We start from the raw sequence: 18,973 nt of genomic DNA, 5'->3' as shown, positions 1-18,973 counted from the left end.
CAAGTGTTTTTTGCCAAACCTAAGTGAATAAATGCTTTTTTTTTTTTAATTAAGGGATTTGATTCCAATCCCATTCTGCCAAGACTGCCATGTATTTGAGGAAAAGGAGAAAAGGACTCAAATGGTGTGGGAAAAACAAACTCCCTGCACACATGGGAGTATATTTTATTTATTTGGATATAAGTTTTATGTGGGCCTAATAGGAGAATTTTCATGTTCTACAAATCTCAACAACCAGAGTGAAAGAGGAGCCAGGAGTGGAGCACGAGGATAATGCAGGCAGGGGGGATCAGGGTCAGATCAGACTCAGGATTGTGTTTTTAAAATAGGAAATAGATTCTGGAGGCTTTTATTCCTGCCTTGTGTTGGTGCATCCACAAACAGCAATTGCTACATTAGTGTGAGTTTCCAAGGATTTTAATATTTTGTGTATCACTGCAAACTGTGGGTCATAGTTGCAGCTCTGTTAAATTGGCCAAACCCCTGCCAGTTTTAATTTGTGAATATTTAGTTGAACTGCAGTCTGCTAAGATTGAAGTTTTTAAAGCTTTGAACTTGTAATCAATTAGACCAACAAAAGAAAAAGATTATGGAATTATTACAGAGTGGGGCTCAAAATTGAGTTTTGTTGGGTTTTTTTTTTTTGGTTCAAGCAGAGATGATAAGGATGAACTCCAAGTTTAAAAAATTCCTTTGTAGAAAATGTGCAGGCCCAAAGTATAATGATTGAAATTAGTGCTTTGAAGGTCAGTAAATTAGGCCTATCTTCACAAGGGAAGCTGAGATTTGATAAAAGCATTTCTTCCCTAGGTGACGTTATTGCAGCTATGAATTGTCATCAAAGGGCCTCAAAGTCATCTCTCCCTGGTCTTTTACATAACCAGAGGTGTGTAGTGGAACTTTCTCTTGTATTTTCATTTCAGGCTAACAGTTAGCATGTTTCAGGCATTCAGTGCTTGTTCAGGAACTGACATTTCTGCCAGAAAGTCTCCATTAAAGGTTTCAGTTAAAGATCTGGCTTTGCCTTGGAAAATCTCCCTTCTGGTGGATTTTCTCCTGGCTCATGAGTCACAGCAGCTCTGTTGCTTCTGGATAGGAGCACAGCTCAGGGTTATGTTTTTGTGATGGTATGGACTTCTTTAACTGCTTCTTTAACTCTGCAGTTGGAGTTGAAGGACTGTCAGAGCTAAAAAATAGGAGAATGTTGATTCCATAGGTATGAATAACAATTAGAATTCTGTGAACTGCTAGAATGCCCAAAGAATTCGAATTCTTTGAGTTAGAGAACAAGACAAGATTAGAGAGAAGAGATGAATTAGGGAAGAAAGATCAATTAGAGAACAACAGAAGAATTCAATGAGTGCTTCTATCTCACCTGCTCACAGAGGAATGCAGTTCAGCTTTGGCCCTAAGTGCCTAGAGCAGAGCAGGCTGGAAGAACTGAGGGCAAGGCAGCTCTGTGTGCATGGAAGGAAGAGAGGCCACTGAAAGGTGTCTTTTAGTGGGAGCTTCCCAGAGGGAAAACCTGTTCCTGCTCTCTGTGTGTGTGTATGGAGCAAGCCCAAAGGACAAGCAGTGGCTCAAGCAGGCCAAGAAAACAACAAAGGGAATTAGCCCTGGAAGCAGGCTGGCAGAATGATGGATAGCTGCTGGGTTAGTCACTAGATGGAAAACTTTATTTGGCTTTCACGTGGTCTTGAGCCTCAAAGAAGAACCAGAGTGTTCCCTTGGGAGGTTATTTTAAGCTCCCAAAGAATCTGTGTGCTGTTCCTCAGTTTTGAGGAGCACCATGTGCTCATCCACCCTGGGCTCTTTAATTTAGGAGTGAAAATGCAGAGCATCCCCTGGATGCAGAGCTACTGCTGCTCTGTGGGAGAGAAGGAGAAAGAATCTCAGTTCCACATCCACAGCAAGTTATTTTCCCTCAGGATCCATTCTGCAGTACACTGCAGCCTTTGGATCTCACTTATTTCATAGTCATGAGCTCTCTGCCACTAGAAAAGGGAATAGAGATTATATTTGGCATAATGCCACTTAGAGGAAATTGTTTTAGCTGCTAAATAGAAATTTAATTCAAATTAATTGTAAAACTGGCTTCAAGGTTCACTTTCAGACACATTTCTTGAGGCTTACTTTTTATAAGTGGGGATTTTTCAGGTTTTGTTGTTTCAGGAATAAAATGCTCCCATAACCAAACCAAAAGGAGGTTTGAAATTCATCTGTATGTATAGTTGGCATGTGGGCATGAATACCCAGATATTTGATATTTGAAATGTCCCTTTCTTGTGCAATACACTTTGAACAGCAGCTAAATTAATTATGCCAACAATAGTTTGGTTTTGGTATGCTAATAGCATAGATTATTGTGGAGATGATGCAAAAAATAAAGATTTCCTAAGAAACATCCAGACAAGTTTTTTCATCTTTTTGCAGGAGTCAAATGAGATGTAGAAGCAAGCATTAGGTGTTCCTCTGAGCCATGCATGTTGTAAGCCTTGTTTTACCTTCAAATACACCTGATTCCCCCCAAAAGAGCAGCAAAACTTTCAATCCCCACAGGGTGAAGAACTTCAGTTTTGGGAGTTTGCCTTTAAATTAAAATTTAGCAAATTTTCAGACTGTTTCTTCTGCAGATTCAGTAACTGCCTGTGCCTTCTCCAGCCAGGGATGCTTCCACAGCGTGTGGTGATTCCCTGAGTGGCTGAATTTCTCATTTTCTGCTGCTGTGCCTGTCAGTGGTTGAGCAGAGGCAGGCAGGGCACTCCTCAGTGCAATGTGTGATAGAGATGGATGGATGTGATGCTTCCAGGACAGCTGTGCTCATTTCCAGGTGCTGAATAAACTCCCCACTCTGCATTTCAGTAGGTGAAGGCTCTCTATGCAGGACAGATACCCAGTGGAGACAGACTGTTCTAATTTTTGAGGTCATGAAAGGCTTTTGACACCAGCTCTATTAATTTTCCACTAAGGGCAGGAGTCCTTAAAATAACTGTTTAGCTAACCTCTGTGTGGAAGGGCTCTGCCTGCCACTGCTAAAATTGGAAGCACTCATTGTACTGATGGATTTTGGCTCTTCTCTGCAGCTTCACCTTTATCTCTGAAGCTTCGATGTTATTGTTTGAACATTGGTTTTCTGAGGAAAAAAGATAAAATGTGCATTTTAAATTAATCCTCCTTATCCTCTTTGCTGCCCTCTTCCCTTACAATTTCCTCTTGGAAGCTCAGAAGGGCTGAATGACAGTGCAGTTGCTCTAGTGGGGTCCTGTCAGCTGAACCACCACCACAGGGGCTTGGCCTGGCTTTTCCAGCTCACCTGTCCCTAGGCTGGGGCATATTTTAGTTTGGCTTCTCTGAGTCTTCACTCTCAGGACTCAATTATTAATATTAATTCATTAACCCAGCTCACAGAGTCCTCTATTGTGAACTGCAGAGAGGTGCATGGCCTCACAGTTTGGTGCTGTCACTGCATTACCAATTATTTCCCTGTGTCAAGTATTTTGTTGTATTTTGGGGTTTTTTTTCCATTCCACAAGTTGAAAAGCTCAGTGTGAAGGCTCGGGGCTGTTTTAGGGGAGGAAGTTAATCACTTGCTGGATTGGAAAATGTACCAACAAAAGTCAGTGTGTAAGGAAGAGCCTCTTGCATTACTGCATGGAGATCAGCTCAGAGTGCTGTAAAATAGTCAAATATTCTCACTGGCTGCACACCTGGCCTACCTTGATTGAAATCCAAGCTAACACAGCAAGGTTGATCTTGTTAAAATCAGTGCTTTATCCTACTGTCCAACCTCCTCTATGTTGCAGTCAGCAAGTCTGCAAAGAAATATTTAGAGGCTCAGCCTTTCCTTAGTAAGCCTTAAGAAAGCAGCACAGTTGTTTTAGATGTTATTTATTAAATATGGCTTAATTAAAAACTGGTTTAGCTGAGCTTGGAGCCTGAAACAATTCCCATTAATTCCTTTGAGAATATTTTATTCAATTTTATTAGCAATTAAATCTAGCCCTTAACCCTTTGGAGACTGCCAACAAATTGCATATTTGGGGAAAGCAGCTTAGTATTCATTGGTCAGCTGTCTGGAGACTGCAAATGTTCCAAGGATTAAACTGATACTTTTTTTTTTTTTGCCACTGGGCAAAGTTGTCTGCCAAGTTTTCACCAGATGCCTGTTAAGCTGGGATTTACAAACAGTTCTGAAGCAGGGATCAGGGCAATCTGAGTGACTCAGCTGCTCCTCTTAGCTCTCATTTGAGCTGAGATGCAAGCTGTAAGCAAATTAAAGCATTATTTGGTAGTTTTCCCTGAAAACAGCAAGGCTCAAAGCCCTTCTCACAGCTGACAAGAGGCACATCTCAGAGGAGCTGTGTGGCTGGCATTACCTGACTGCTTTGGGAATCCTCAGAGCAGCCAAGGAGCAAACAGACACCAGGGAATAATTACCTTTGTGGCACCAGCAGTGCCCAGCTCAGGCTGCAGAGCCTTGCCAGCAGCAGGTGGGAGAGCTGCTGCTCCTCTCTGTGGTCTGGGCTCTTGGGGTGGCCCTGGGGATGAGCATTCCCCTCTGAGCACAGCAGGCAGGCTGGAGAGCCCTTGGCTTTGCCAACAGCTGCAGACTCAGGACACCTTGCAGGGAGCTCCAGTCCAGCTGAGGTTTTGGCAAGAGGAGAAAGTCTGAGGAAGATGAGGCCAGATAATTCCTGCTCTGAAGGTTTGCCCCTCTGAGGCTGAGCAGGTAGCAGCTCTCAACTACAGATACCAGGGGAATGCAGGAGGTGCTGAGGCTCCTTTCCAGCCCATTTCTCCTGACAGGACAGCAGAGGGCAAGTGTGTGGAAGGTAAGGGTGGGAGGAGAATCCCTGTGTCCTGCTCTTCCTTTCCAGCACCCAGAATGCCTGAAATCCTTGAGATATCTTTGCCTCTGCAACTTACCAAGGGCCTTGTGAGGCTCTGTGCTGTTGGTCACCAGTGGTGTGACTGAGGGCCCTAGAGAACTCATGGAAGCAGTCCAGAGCTGCAGCTAAGTCAAGAAGATCTACCCCCAAAATTTCCTGCCAGTGACAGCTGCCTGAGAAGAGAAATTGAAGCTGGTAGAGGAAATATTGCTCCTGTGTGGCTCCACAGATGTTTATGGTCTCAATTTAGAACAGAGTCCCTCCCAGCAGCCAGAGCCCTTATTGTCTGCAGTCATCAACACGAGCTGCTGTGCAGGATTGAGGCACCAGATTTTCTTGTGTTATCATGCAAGTGAAATACAAGCAGAGCTTCCAAGGCTATGCTTCCTTTCTTCCAGGGTTGTTATTTTTTTATTGGCCTTGATAGTCCAGGGAGCTTACTGCTACAGACTCCTTCCCTCAAACATTTGTGTTCCTGTTGCCAATTCATTCTGCTGTGTTTTGTCTTGTTTGCTGCTCTTCCACCAAGTTGTGTGAATTTTTAATATTAATAGCTGCTTCCTTCAGAGCTGTCTCTCCATGTGACCATTGTGGAGATGTTAATTCTTGACAAATAACAAGGTACAACAATAGCTGTATCAGAAAGGAAATCCTTTGGATAAGAGAGCTGGAGGTGTGACTGGTAACCAGCACACTGAGACTGGGTGTGTGCCTAACTCAGTCTGCCCCTTTATTTAATCCTGGGCAATTTAATTCTCTTTATCCTTTCTTTTTGCTTTTCAAGTGTGGGGATAATGCCCAATCATGTGCTAACTTGTTGACTCCTCCAAGCATCCCAAGCTGTGTTGTACATAGTGTTGAAGTAGAACTTACATACTCAGAACAGCATTATTACTCCTGTTATTAACCCTTCTTGCACTTTGTCTAAGCTGGATGAAAGACAATTCAGTCTTGCTGCATGTGAACCTTTCACAATTCATACTCTTATATAACGCATAATTCATATATTAAAGAAACAATTTTTATTACCATGCTAAGTGCAAGCAAAGATAGGGGAGAACAAAGATACATATTTTACAGTCTATTAATTCTGGGCCTTTTTAGAGAGAGCAAAACACTGAGTGGATCACTTAGGCTAATATCTGCTCTCCAGGCTGCTCAGGGCCATATGCAATGGATGCTGGACCTTCCTGTGTATGAGATGCATTATGCATAGTTCTTGGAGAAGTTGTAATCAAGACTAGGAATTATGCCAATTCATTATTGGAGAAATTTATGGCACTTAGCACTTGCATAGCATTTGCATTGTTCCAGGGGAATGGTAACAAACTAACCCTTGCATGTCTGCAGAGTACCATTGGTGCAGGTGTGGAGTACAGTTACAAGAAGCCTTTTTAAAAAAAAAGTTAATCCCAAAATCAGAATTAAACCTCAAGCTTTTTACCTTTTGTAATGTGATCCATTTTATAGGCCTTCTTTTGTCTCAAAAAGGAGATCCTGAATAAGGAGTGGAAGTTAGTTAAACCCAAGAATATTCTGCCTTTATTGGAGGGCTTGGCTCCCTGGATGTTAACATGGTGTTAGAGGTGAGCAAGTGAACTTGAAATGGGTGCATCCTGTCATTGGGTCTTGCACTGAGAACATCCTGCTTGGCAAGGACCCACAGCTGCCAGGAGAGTGGGGGCTTGGTTTTTAATAGATGTACCCCTTTTTGATTGACCTGTGGACTCCAAACCCGGGAAACCACGAACTGCAGGTGACAGTGAAAGCTGGAGGCTGCACAATGGGGCACAAAGGAGAGATGAGAGAGGCATAGAAAGTTCCCTGGCTAAAAAAGTTGTTGTTATGAGTCATTATTGCCTGGGCTTGCCAAAAACCTTCTGACAGTTTTCTGTCTGCTAATTACCTATGACTCTTGGAATGCAAGTCCTATAAAGCCAGTTTCTCTTCTCTTCCCTTTCCTGGGAAAATAACCATCATGGATTTACTGAACAAGCTTGCAGTGCTGTACTACCAAAGGCAGAAAGAACAGCTTGAGATGAGGATCCCTGATGCTGTGTTTCTCTTGTGCTCAGCACCAGCAGCCCTGCCTCTGTCAAGGAGAGCCCAGAATGGCTGGAAACCCTCTGGAGCTTCTTGCTGAGCTCATTTCTCCAAATTGCCCTGCTGTAGGCTCAGGACTGGCATGGGTGTGAAAGTCTGGCTTTTTCCTCTTTGTGTGACTTCACTGTATGATTGCAGTTCCAGTGGGATTAGATTCTTTGTCACTTTCTATTTCTACTTGTTTGTAAAGGCTGGTAAATGTCTTATCGTTTGTGACCGATCTGATTCTTCTTTTCATTTGTAAAATCGTGTGAGGAAAGAGCTTTCTGAGAAGTCTCTCACTGTCTGTGTTTTGCTTTTAAGTCAGTGTATCTCTGGAAAATTGGGGCAGCACAAACCAACTGTATTGGGATTTATTTCAGTGTTTTATTGAGACAGTCACCAGTTTCCTCTGGGAGGACATTGGGTGAATGGCTTTTCTTCATTAAATGCTGTTTGTTCTGGTCAACGTGGCTGCTCCTATTCCCATTCAAGTCTGATTCCTGTTTTCCTCCAGATCAGATTTCAGAGTAAATGGTCTGGGCACAATGAGGCAGTTGCAATGAAAGCTCAGAGGCTCAGGTTCTGATGTGCATTTGAGGTCACTCTAACCTGAGGTGCTGATTTCAGGCTGGAACAATGGGAGAAGGACAGGATAATGTTACTGTGAAGGCATCATTCATCCTGCTGTCTTTCAGCTCCCCACACTATTAGGCCTATTAAGAATCTGAAACACTCTGAAGAGGCATTAAAAACTGTTGATGAGAGAAGTTCCCATCAAAGTCCATTAGCATAAATGAGTGGTCGGAGTGGCTGGGCCTGACATATTTCATATTCCTTTGCTACAAGGGTAAATCTGAATTTCTGAAGAGCTTTCAGGCTCAATCCTATTCAAGATGATCTCCCATGGCACTTAGCATTCCCACTGCTTTTCAGGCACTCTGAGAACAAGGCATGCATTCACTTCAGTAGATAAAAGGGAGGTTGGAGGAGGGAAGAGACCTGAAGCATGGCTGCAAGGGAAGACAGATTCCTGGCTGATCAGCTTTGCATGCAAATGGACCTCAGAATGGTCACTAGATATTCTGCAGAAAGGAAAGAAAAGCTCCCATTCTGCTGTCAGAACTAGTAACAGATTCTTGGATATTGAAACACCACGTGGATGCAGAAAAGAGCAGAAACTTGTGGTTTAATAAACCTGATTTTAGGTGTGGTGACACTGAGCAGCCCAAAGCAGGCTGAGCTGTACAGGTCACTGGGAAAAATCTGCAGCTTTTTAAAGAGTATACAGATTAAAGTAACCAATCCTGCAATCTAACCCACCTCAGCCAATTCAGCCTTGTTTATAAATGTCAGTGTCCACAGAAAGTTCCAGGAATGTGGAGTTGTGGCTCAGCCTGCCCATGGCAGAGCCTGGCTGTTCTACCAAGGTAGGAGCTCTCCATTGGTGCCTGTGTGGTTGGGCTCCCCAAAAGGGCTCAGAGCTCATTGGTCCCACACTGCTCTCCTGGAGTGAGGCAGCCTGCAGGCAGAATGAGCAGGAGACTTCTGAAATAGAAGCAGTGTTTAAAAAAGGCTTAAAAACTGGACCTGGCACTGCCAGCAGCTTTCCTGTGGCATCAAGGCCTTCCCATCTGTCCTGGCTGAGCCTCTGTGGTGGCACCAGGAGTAGCTTCCAGCAGGGTAGGGCACTCTCAGGTTGGGGGGTGGCCAGCAGGGATCCCCCTGTGGGTGTTTGCCTGCTGGGACGTGTTCAGGTCCTGCATGGTGATGTGCTGGTGTTACCACCAGTGAGAACACAGCCAGTGGAATGTGGAAATCAGGAGAAGGCTTCTAGAACTCGGTGTTTTAAAGCAAATTTAGGTTCAATTACAGCTGCTTGTTCTCAGATTTGAGGTGGGCAGGATGGTAAATCAGGTGTTGAGTAGTTTATTTAGCTCAGTTTCCAGGAGTGGCTCAGCATGCAAAGCACAAATTTCTCCATGCAGAGAATGCAGTTCAATACCTGCCTGTGTTTCCCTCTGGATATTTTGGCATTGAGCCATGGACCCTCCTAGGGGATCCTGAACTGAGTGCCAGAGGTCTTGGGAAGGTCTTGGTCAAACCACAAGCACAGGGCATGTGCTGATGCAGATCAGTGCAAACTTAATCCCACTTAGCTACACACAGGCAGAGTGTTACTTTGAGCACTTTTACAGTGATTACAGCAGGCTTTGTGCTTATTTAAACCATGCCAGGTGAACAAATTCGAGAGGAAAATTCTCTTCAAACAGCATGTGAATGGATCAGGAAATCAAATTTCTACTTTTTGTGTCTATAAGTTCAGAAATACCTACAATAAAAAGCATTCAGCATTTTAACTGGGTATGTAAACTGTTTATACTTTAAGCCAACATTAAATGTTTACTTGTAATTATGTATTAAAATTATTTGCTTGAGGAGGAGAGGTTAAATCAGTGGTCTATTAGAGTACATTGCTTATTCATGTAATCATAAACATGTCAAGTAGGGAATAAAGCTGTCACCTTGATAGCTGACAGTGGAACAGGAATATCTGTATTTCTGAATTTCTTTGCCAGTTGGTCATATTTTGATAAATGACATTAAACAGGAATGCTATCTCCTGTGGATTAGCCACTGACTGTGTCTCAGTATTCCACATGAGCATGGGTCCTTGAGAGACATATCCTGCATTTTTGAAGAGATGGCACAAAGTTGACAAAAAGCAATATCAGTTAGCAAATGTTGCTCTGAACTAGGATGTTCAACAATACAATTTTTTTCTCTGTTAATGTAAGTTCTTAGGTTTAGGTTATCACAGAAATTGTCCCTTCAATGGTTATATACCTTTTAGTGTGTGCTCTAAATGTAATAAATGAGTCAAAGGTGGGCTAGAACTTGTCTTTTCCTCATCCCCTGTCACTGTTTCCTCTTGCATCCATTGAAGGGTGGAGATTCTCCTTCAGTGTTGCTTTGTACCAGTTCCTATCACTTGGCTGGATCTTGGTTTACTCCTAAGTGCCAAATTAATGGTGACAGGTCTGATGTATTACAGGAGGCAGTCTTGTGGGAAATGCTCATCTCTCACCTCTTGCTTTCCTCTCTATCACACTCTGAAGGCTGTAAATGCAGGCATTTCCTAGCACAGATCTTTGTTCTCCCCATCTCACAGTGCTGCAGTTGCTGTCCTGAAGGAGTCCCTTCTGCACCAGCTCTGTCTCTGCAGACACTGGGTTTTGTGCTTCACAAACCCACCTGGGGTACAGCCTGATGAAGCAGTTGGCAAATGTGTTCTGTGAATGGGAACAAGCTCTGCCTGTCCATCTTTGCTTTCCTACTCCATGCCTCTCTGCAAGACTTGTGTGCTGTAAATGCCTGTTGGCTGACAAGTTACCCACATTTCCATCACCTTCTGACTTTATGGTCCTTAAGGAAGCTTTCAGGAGAAAGTGGTTTATGAAAAGCACCAGGGCTGAACCTGGAGTAAAGCAAATGTAAGTCCAACCTAAAAGTAATAGATGTTACAATCACCCTGCAAAGACTTGGATAATAATTTGACTGAAATGCAGGTGCCATTGCTAGGAGTTTTATTTCTGAAATACCCTGGTAACAATTGCTTTCACATTTTAGGAGTATACTGTAATTAGTAAGGATCTTTCTCCTTTAATGTCATCTATTGTGCTGGACCAGTTATATTTGTAACACAATACTTGATGAATATTCATATGTGACTCCTCATAAAGTTCTCTTAAAATCGATACTAAAAGGCTGAAATTGTTTGAGAGGTGGCAATTACCAACTGCAAGGAAATTATTCTCCACTGAACACTTGCAGCAAGAATCACTGCCAAAATGCTGCTGATGGAAAGAGCATTAAATAGAGAGTGTAAATCACAAAGCTATTACAGTGGTTGATATAAAATAGTTCACTAATGGATCACAAACCGTGGCAGTTAGGTTTATAACAAGCAGACTCCTGAATTTAGACAAATAATAGGGTGTTTTATTGCATGAGGGCTTGAAGATCACTAAATCCTTTATTGCTGGGCTATTTAACAGTTACTGGTGAATTGTGTGCAGTGGGTGAGTGCTCCCCTGCCTTGGACAGTGTATTTGGCTGTGCTGGGAAGTGAGGCACATCTGACACTGAGCTCTTGGGGGTTTGATGCTGCAGTGCCAGCTGGATGTGTCTTTAGGAGTGCACCAGAGCTATTTGGGCACAGCCAGCCAGAGTGGTTTGTGGGGCAGAACTTCCAGATGCAGCCTCTCCTTTACCTGGGGGCATCCAGCACTTTCTGTGTGCTGTGTGGGTTAACTTGATTTGTTGTGTACCAGTTTTTCTCCTCCTCACTGATGTGAGGATGGGCAGATGGAGGTATGGGGATCCTACAGTTTCCTTTAGAGCTTCTGGCAGCATTCCACCTGCACTTTGCTGCCTTCTCTTTGTTCCATGTGGGGTTTAGCTGTTCAGAATGGTTGGCTTTTAAATTACAAATGGAGGGGTGATTTGAGTGTGTTTTGCAGACAGCCAGAATTTACCCACAGAGTTCCTTACCTGAAATATGAAACAGATTTTTGACTCAAATGTGTGGTCCAGGTAAAGGAAGCAGAACCAATCAAGAATGAGCTGTAATGCAGTGGGAAATGAAATTATCTTGCATTTGTGATCTCAGTGTGTCTGGGGAAATTCATCTGTATGCCATGGCACAGACAAAGCACCCCTGGTTTGCCCCTGTGTCACACCTCGTTAGCCCTTGAGAGCCTTCAGGAGTAAATTCTGCAGCAGAACAGCTCCACAGAGTGCAGCATGGTCCCTGTGCATGTAGCCCTCCCCTTTCTGAAAGCCTGCCTGCAGCAAAGGCACGGACATGTCTGTGTTTATTGCCAACAACTAAACACCTAAGATCGGGGAAATAGAAAGAAAACACGTCTGGAGGTGTAAGGACAGCAGCTCCATGATGGCCACAACAGCTTCACCTGCTGCAGTTCCCTTTGGCAATGCCATTATTGCCACAACAGCTTCACCTGCTGCAGTTCCCTTTGGCAATGCCATTATTGCCACACCAGCTTCACCTGCTGCAGTTCCCTTTGATAATGCCATTATTGCCACAGCAGCTTCACCTGCTACAGTTCCCTTTGGCAATGCCATTATTGCCACAACAGCTTCACCTGCTACAGTTCCCTTTGGCAATGCCATTATTGCCACAACAGCTTCACCTGCTGCAGTTCCCTTTGGCAATGCCATTATTGCCACAACAGCTTCACCTGCTACAGTTCCATTTGATAATGCCATTATTGCCACAACAGCTTCACCTGCTACAGTTCCATTTGACAATGCCATTATTGCCACAGCAGCTTCACCTGCTACAGTTCCCTTTGGCAATGCCATTATTGCCACAACAGCTTCACCTGCTGCAGTTCCCTTTGGCAATGCCATTATTGCCACAGCAGCTTCACCTGCTACAGTTCCATTTGATAATGCCATTATTGCCACAACAGCTTCACCTGCTACAGTTCCCTTTGGCAATGCCATTATTGCCACAACAGCTTCACCTGCTACAGTTCCATTTGGCAATGCCATTATTGCCACAGCAGCTTCACCTGCTACAGTTCCCTTTGGCAATGCCATTATTGCCACAACAGCTTCACCTGCTACAGTTCCCTTTGGCAATGCCATTATTGCCACAACAGCTTCACCTGCTGCAGTTCCCTTTGATAATGCCATTATTGCCACAACAGCTTCACCTGCTACAGTTCCATTTGACAATGCCATTATTGTCACAACAGCTTCACCTGCTACAGTTCCATTTGGCAATGCCATTATTGCCACAACAGCTTCACCTGCTACAGTTCCCTTTGACAATGCCATTATTTTTCATGCACAGCTGACCTTGCATCATTTGGCATTAGGGGACACATAATAGCCCTTTAAATATTAAACAGTGTTTTCATCTATTGAAACCTGTTGGTGATATTATATATTATGCATAAGCAACCTTTCCTTTTTCATTTTCCACCTATGAAGATGTGTTGTACATTTCTCCCTCTCGAATTGGAGACAACAGGGTTTTTTCTGAGTGGCTGTAGATATAAAATACCCAGCAGCAAGATGGCTTTTAACTCATTTTTATAGCACTGCAAGGCAGTATCTTCCTAATAGCCTTTTCTCAGACATAGAGCTGCTGCCAGGAGAGGAGAGCTGTGGCTGTCTCTCTCTTAGAAAGGATGTTGTCTTTCACTGGGGTTAAGACTCTTCATTGCAGCTTTATATATTCAAGCAAAAATGAAGTCCTGTCTGTTTTCTAAGCTATGAGATGTTCTACAGGAAAAAGTTATGCAGAAAAAGCCTCTTGAAGCTGAACTGTTAGAGGCAGTGCAGGCCAAATTCAAATAGCTATCCCATGTGGTAGGTGCTGCCCAAGCATGAATCCTCCACGTGTGCCAAAATGTCAAGTAACTGCAAATCCATCTCCCTGTTATCAGAGCAGGCAGCCTCTCACTCAGACTTTAACTTCCTTGGTGAGACAAGAACACCTTTATTTGGGAATACAGGCACAACTTTGAGATGAAAACAGGACCTCCTGGTGGCTTGGAGAGCAGCCTGGGAAGGTGCAGGTCACAGGGAGGAGAAGGCCATGGCCAAGGGGCCATTGCTGCTTCCTGACAAGCAGGAGGGAGGAGAGGAAGAACTGATGGGTTTTGTTTCCTTTGGGAAGTGGTGGCTGGTGGTTTCCTGCACTACCAGCCCCATGAGCTGCTCCCAGCTGGGATTTATCCACTGGTGTGTGCTGCAGTCTGGCTGGCTGGTTCTTTAGGGGCAGAAATGAGGTTTAAGAGGTTGGCAAAAGCAGCTGTAATTGGGCTTGAGGGTTTAAGTGTTGCAGCGAGGAAAACAAGTGTTCCTTTTTTTGGAGAGGGATAATGTTGCAGATAGCTTGATTTAGAAAATGAAGGAAAAGTTCAGTGAGATGTCTAGGTGGAATACTTGCATGTTGTGCTGCAAACAACATTCCTAGTTTATAACTAGGAATGTGTACACACACAGATGACATATGTTTAACACTTATTTTATCCACAAAAAGGGGGAAAAGCCTACCAATTCCTTTCCTCCTACCTCAGAAAATTCCATACCCAATGTTCTGGTTAAATACCTAACAATAGAGTATGCTGAGGAAATACTATCCCAAAAGGTTAATTCTTGCAAAAGATGTGTCTGAGAACAGCAGATTAAGGAAAAAAATAAAAAGTTCAGCCACCAGCAGTATCTGGTTTTATTTGAAATGCCTTTTTATTTAATGGAGGAATAAACTGTATTTCAGGTAATTGCACTTTTAGCTTTGGTGGAACTAGAGGGTCTGGAGGGTCCCTTCCAAGCCATTTTATGACTCAAACACACAAAAGCAGCTGAGAGTGCAGCATCCACTGCCTTGCCATGAACAAGCCACAGATCACACTGGCCATCTGCTGCCCAGGCCACTCAGGGCCTGCCAAGCAGTGTTTCCTAAAGCTCCCCAAATTCAGTGCCCACCCTCCCAGAGAGACCAAGTCTGAACAGATGTGAGAAGTTACTCAGGCTGGTGCAGTAGTGAGGAGCAGTGATCTGCCCACCGTGTGAGAGCTTTAAAGCTCTTCCAGCTGGAGTCTGTGGAGATGCACCATATTCCAAAATAGAATTGCAGTTCAGGAAGGAAATGGAGGAGACTGGCACCCCAGTGGCATACTGGAAGTTGGCCTTTTCCTGCTGGTGAATGCTGGGATGTCAGAGCACTGCTGGATTGTCCTCCTGGGGCTCTGAGCCATTGCTGTGCTCTTGGATCTTTGCAGTTTGGTTTGAACTTGCTAGGTGGCTCCCAACATTTTCCATGCTCCCACCATAACTGGAATTATTCCCTTCTGTTAACAGTCTGGTATTAAAACACTTCTAGCACAAAGTGAAGTGATCTTAGCCAAGTAGTGGGGATGGGCTGAGGTGTAGATTGCCTTCCCCAGGGGAGGAAGGTGATGAAACATTAAACAGGGGGGTCTTGGGTGCAGAGACCTCACCCAGGGAAGAGACAAGGCCACAGAGCTGATCCTGAGCACATGGAATCTGGGAATTGAGTTCCTCACCTTCACACTTGGTTATGCAAGTGAAGGGCCTGACTATTTCCACAAAAATATTACGGGGAAACAGTTTTCCACCAGGGAAGCAAACTGGTCCCAAACCAATGCCTGTGTCTCCACTGCCCAAACTTGGTGTGTTTTTATTTTTCTGCAATGAAGCTGGCACTTTTTAGCAATATTCCATGGTATTCCAATTAGATGTTGATTGCAGCTTGCAAGTCCCTTGTCAGGTAATAGCCCTGTCCATTTGTTAGGTGGGTGAGAAGGAGGTTTTCAGGGATGGGCAGTGGCAGGGGAAGGCAAGGAGCTCTGGCTCTGGAATGGCAGTTTCACAGCCTGGGGAGCCTGCCTTTGTGAGAATAGCCATGTGGCAGCATTTTCCATCTCCTGGACAAAAGGATTCCAGTCATGAATTTGGATGTGGAAGGGCCCATGTGAAGGGTTTTGGAGCTCCTAGGTGCCATTTCTGTCTGTGAAAATCATCTTTCCTGAACTGATCCTGAAAGGAAATCAGCACCAACAGCTCAGTGGCAATCACTGAAGAGCCAAGGAGGGTCAGTGCTGTGTGTGATCAGGCACTTGGATGTCTGGAGCAGGGCTGCTGCTCTGGCATTGGAGTGATGAGCTCACGTTAATGAGTTTGTGGTGGCTTTGTTTGCAGTGCCAAGCTGAAGTCACTTTGCTGTTCCCCTTCTATTTTAGGTGTGTTTCTGAACCAGTCTGCAAAGCAGCTGTGCTTTAATTTAAATCCTTCTTCAATAATAGCTCCTATTGTGCCAGCTTTGAGATGGCATCAATGGCTACAATTTTATTGACAGACTTGGTACCAGTATTTATTAAACACTACTCCTCAATTGCTATTTATATAATGCTACTCACTAGATCTTTTCCCTACACTGCTCTGTTGATTCTTGCTGTTGTATCATATCTAAAACATCTCTTTTTTTGTTTTGTTGTGTTTTATCAGTGTTGTAAGGGATGAAGGAGAACAGAGAAACACTACTTGATTAGGTTTCTTGGAAATCTGGACTTGGGGTCTCAGCTTATCTAAGACTTCTTGTAAGATCATGGTCTCCTGGGGCAGTGATAATCCTTGCTCTGAGCACACTTCCTTTGCTGAGACTGTAACAAACACCCCAAACTGCTGAAAATGTGTGTGTGCAGAAGGAGGCTGCACTCCTGCTTGAATCCCTGGTGCATTACAAGTGTAGGAATCCCTTAACCTCTTCTTGGTGCTGTGAAAGCAAATAGCTTCTGTTGTTCTGTCTTTTCTGAAATAAATAGAAATAGACTTTAAGCAGCTCCATTCAGATGAATTCTAGAAGCAGACAACCTGCTGGTAGATGATCTGAGATTTCACTGTGGGGGAATGTTCATTCAAATGAGCCCCTGTGCCAGGCATTCCTTATGACTGCTGCAGATCTCCTTGTGTAGAGAAGTCAAGAGGTGTTTTTTATTACAGCCTGTGACATTCACTCAGCTTTGTTTTGCTCCAAGTTCTTTAGCTGCTGGCTGCTCTGAAACATAAGGTTTCCTTACAATAATTGCTTTTCCTTATTTGAAATTATATGTCGTGACCTTTTATGTGTTTACAAGACTACTGGGAAAATGAATGTTGAAACTTAAATTCATCATGAGCTGTTTCATCAAAACCATTGCATAATCTCAGAAAAAAGATAATTGCAAGATCATCTATTTGCTTGCTGAGTGCCTTTTTGAACTTGCCCCAAAGCCCAAGGAATGACTTCAACCCAAGTATGACTGGGGCCTTTCAGTTTAACCTATTAGTCCTTTTCTTCTCACTTTTCCTGGAACAAGAGGACTTTTGGGTGCTGTGGAGCTGAATATCTGATACAAATGTGAGTGAGGCAACCAGCACTTTGGTGATCTTGCAGTGCTATGGAATAGAGACAGGGGCTGTTTCTCCCTCTCCTCCTCCTGCCTGTGTTCTGCTGATAAATATCAAGATGCAGCCCATAGTGGCCTTATAAAAGGCATTTTTCCTCTGCTGTGGAACCTCCTCCTTTTCCCTGACAGTGTCTCAGTGTCTCCTGGTTGGTAAATGATGTTTCTGATTGCTCAGCAGGCATCCTGTTAGAGCAGATTGCCTCCCAGACAGCCAAGAGCTGTCCTGAGTGCTTTTCCTTGCCACACAGGGACAGGACCATCAGCAGAGCCTTTCCTGCTCCTGCATTCCAGGCTCTGTGGCTCTCCCACAGGGACAGGACCATCAGCAGAGCCATTCCTGCTCCTGCATGTCAGGCTGTGGCTCTCCCACGGGGACAGGACCATCAGCAGAGCCATTCCTGCTCCTGCATGTCAGGCTCTGTGGCTCTCCCACAGGGACAAGGACCTTCAGCAGAGCCATTCCTGCTCCTGCATGTCAGGCTGTGGCTCTCCCACAGGGACAGGACCATCAGCAAAGCCATTCCTGCTCCTGCATCATTCCTGCTCCTGCATGTCAGGCTCTGTGGCTCTCCCACAGGGACAGGACCATCAGCAGAGCCTTTCCTGCTCCTGCATTTCAGGCTCTGTGGCTCTCCCACGGGGACAGGACCATCAGCAGAGCCATTCCTGCTCCTGCATGTCAGGCTCTGTGGCTCTCCCCTAAAATCCTAGACAACTGTTAGCTCCTGGTGAAGGGTGCTCTATTTTTTTTCAAGAAGATGCACTACACGTTGGAAAATGCTTCTTGTGGGTATGAATAAGAGCAGAGTTTGGCCAGGCCATACTAGCTTTCAGCTTTGTGATGATGGAGGACACTGTTGTGCCTAGCTAGCCACTGGAAGTTGGGCTGGGACAGCTCCCAGGTCGTAGGAGGCTGAGTCCTCTCTTCCATTCCAGGTGTTGTGAGTGACCTGAGCTTTATTCAGGTTAGCAACATTAAGAACTCTTCAGCTTCTCTGAAAAGTAACTGGGAATTGAGGTTATTTTTGCCATTAAGGGTTTCAATTCACTGCAGGAGATGTGGCTTAAAGACCTGCATCCCAAGGAAATTGCTCCAAGTTTCAGGAGCACAGCTGAAAGCAGTGTTTTCAGCGACGTAAATGGTGTCCTATTGCTTCCTGACTCATGTTTTGTCACTTGTGGAATTTCACCCTTCACAACTGCAGGTTCTGTAAAATAGCCAGAGTTGTAATGGAAGTCTGATGATTCATGAGAGGCTGTTATAAGAATATTTCTGAAATGAGCTTAGAGAAAAGTGTTAGTGGGAAAGGCATAAAGTTTCAAGTGGCTTGCTTCAAGAGAAGGGAGGGCATCAAAATCTTTCTGTATTAATTTAGGACTAAAATGAGATAAAAACAGCAATTGGGAAATCCAAAAATTGAAGATATGTCGAATTTCCTGGGCAAAAAATTAAACACAAATTTACTCCTTAACTTTTCAGCATCTTGAATGAGTTGTACACATTTTTTTCTGCAAATGCTTAATGGAAATGAAATATTCCTGCTGGCATACAGGAGTTTTTAGGGTACTCAAGCTCTGGTGATCTCCAGAATCCAGGGTGGATGTGTGATGGGCTCTTTGCTTTTAGGAATGAAATGGACAAAAGCCATCTAGAAGGACCTGAAAGCTGAATGCATTTGAGTTTAAAGGAGGACCTGAAAGCTGAATTCATTTGAGTTTAAAGGAGCAGGATTAGGCCAGATCTGTGAGCACTTTTTCAGACTCATACTCTCCCATCTTTCTAAAGACAAACCCCCCTGCCAGCAGTTTCAATATATGTATTTTTTAACTGTACCAAACTCGTAAGCCAGGCTGAAATGAATTAGCTGCCACGGGACAGGACTCCACCATGGTCATGGAAAATTCAGCTGGGAGCTGTTAGCTCAGTGCTGCTCTGTCACAGCCATCCATGCAAAAGCTTTGTGGGAATTGCAGCTGGGAATCCAGAGCAAG

The sequence above is a fragment of the Haemorhous mexicanus genome, chromosome 3 (assembly GCF_027477595.1).
Source record: "Haemorhous mexicanus isolate bHaeMex1 chromosome 3, bHaeMex1.pri, whole genome shotgun sequence".
Lineage (NCBI taxonomy): Eukaryota > Metazoa > Chordata > Aves > Passeriformes > Fringillidae > Haemorhous > Haemorhous mexicanus.
The sequence above is the reverse complement of the archived record's forward strand: the minus strand, read 5'-3'. Positions refer to the sequence as shown.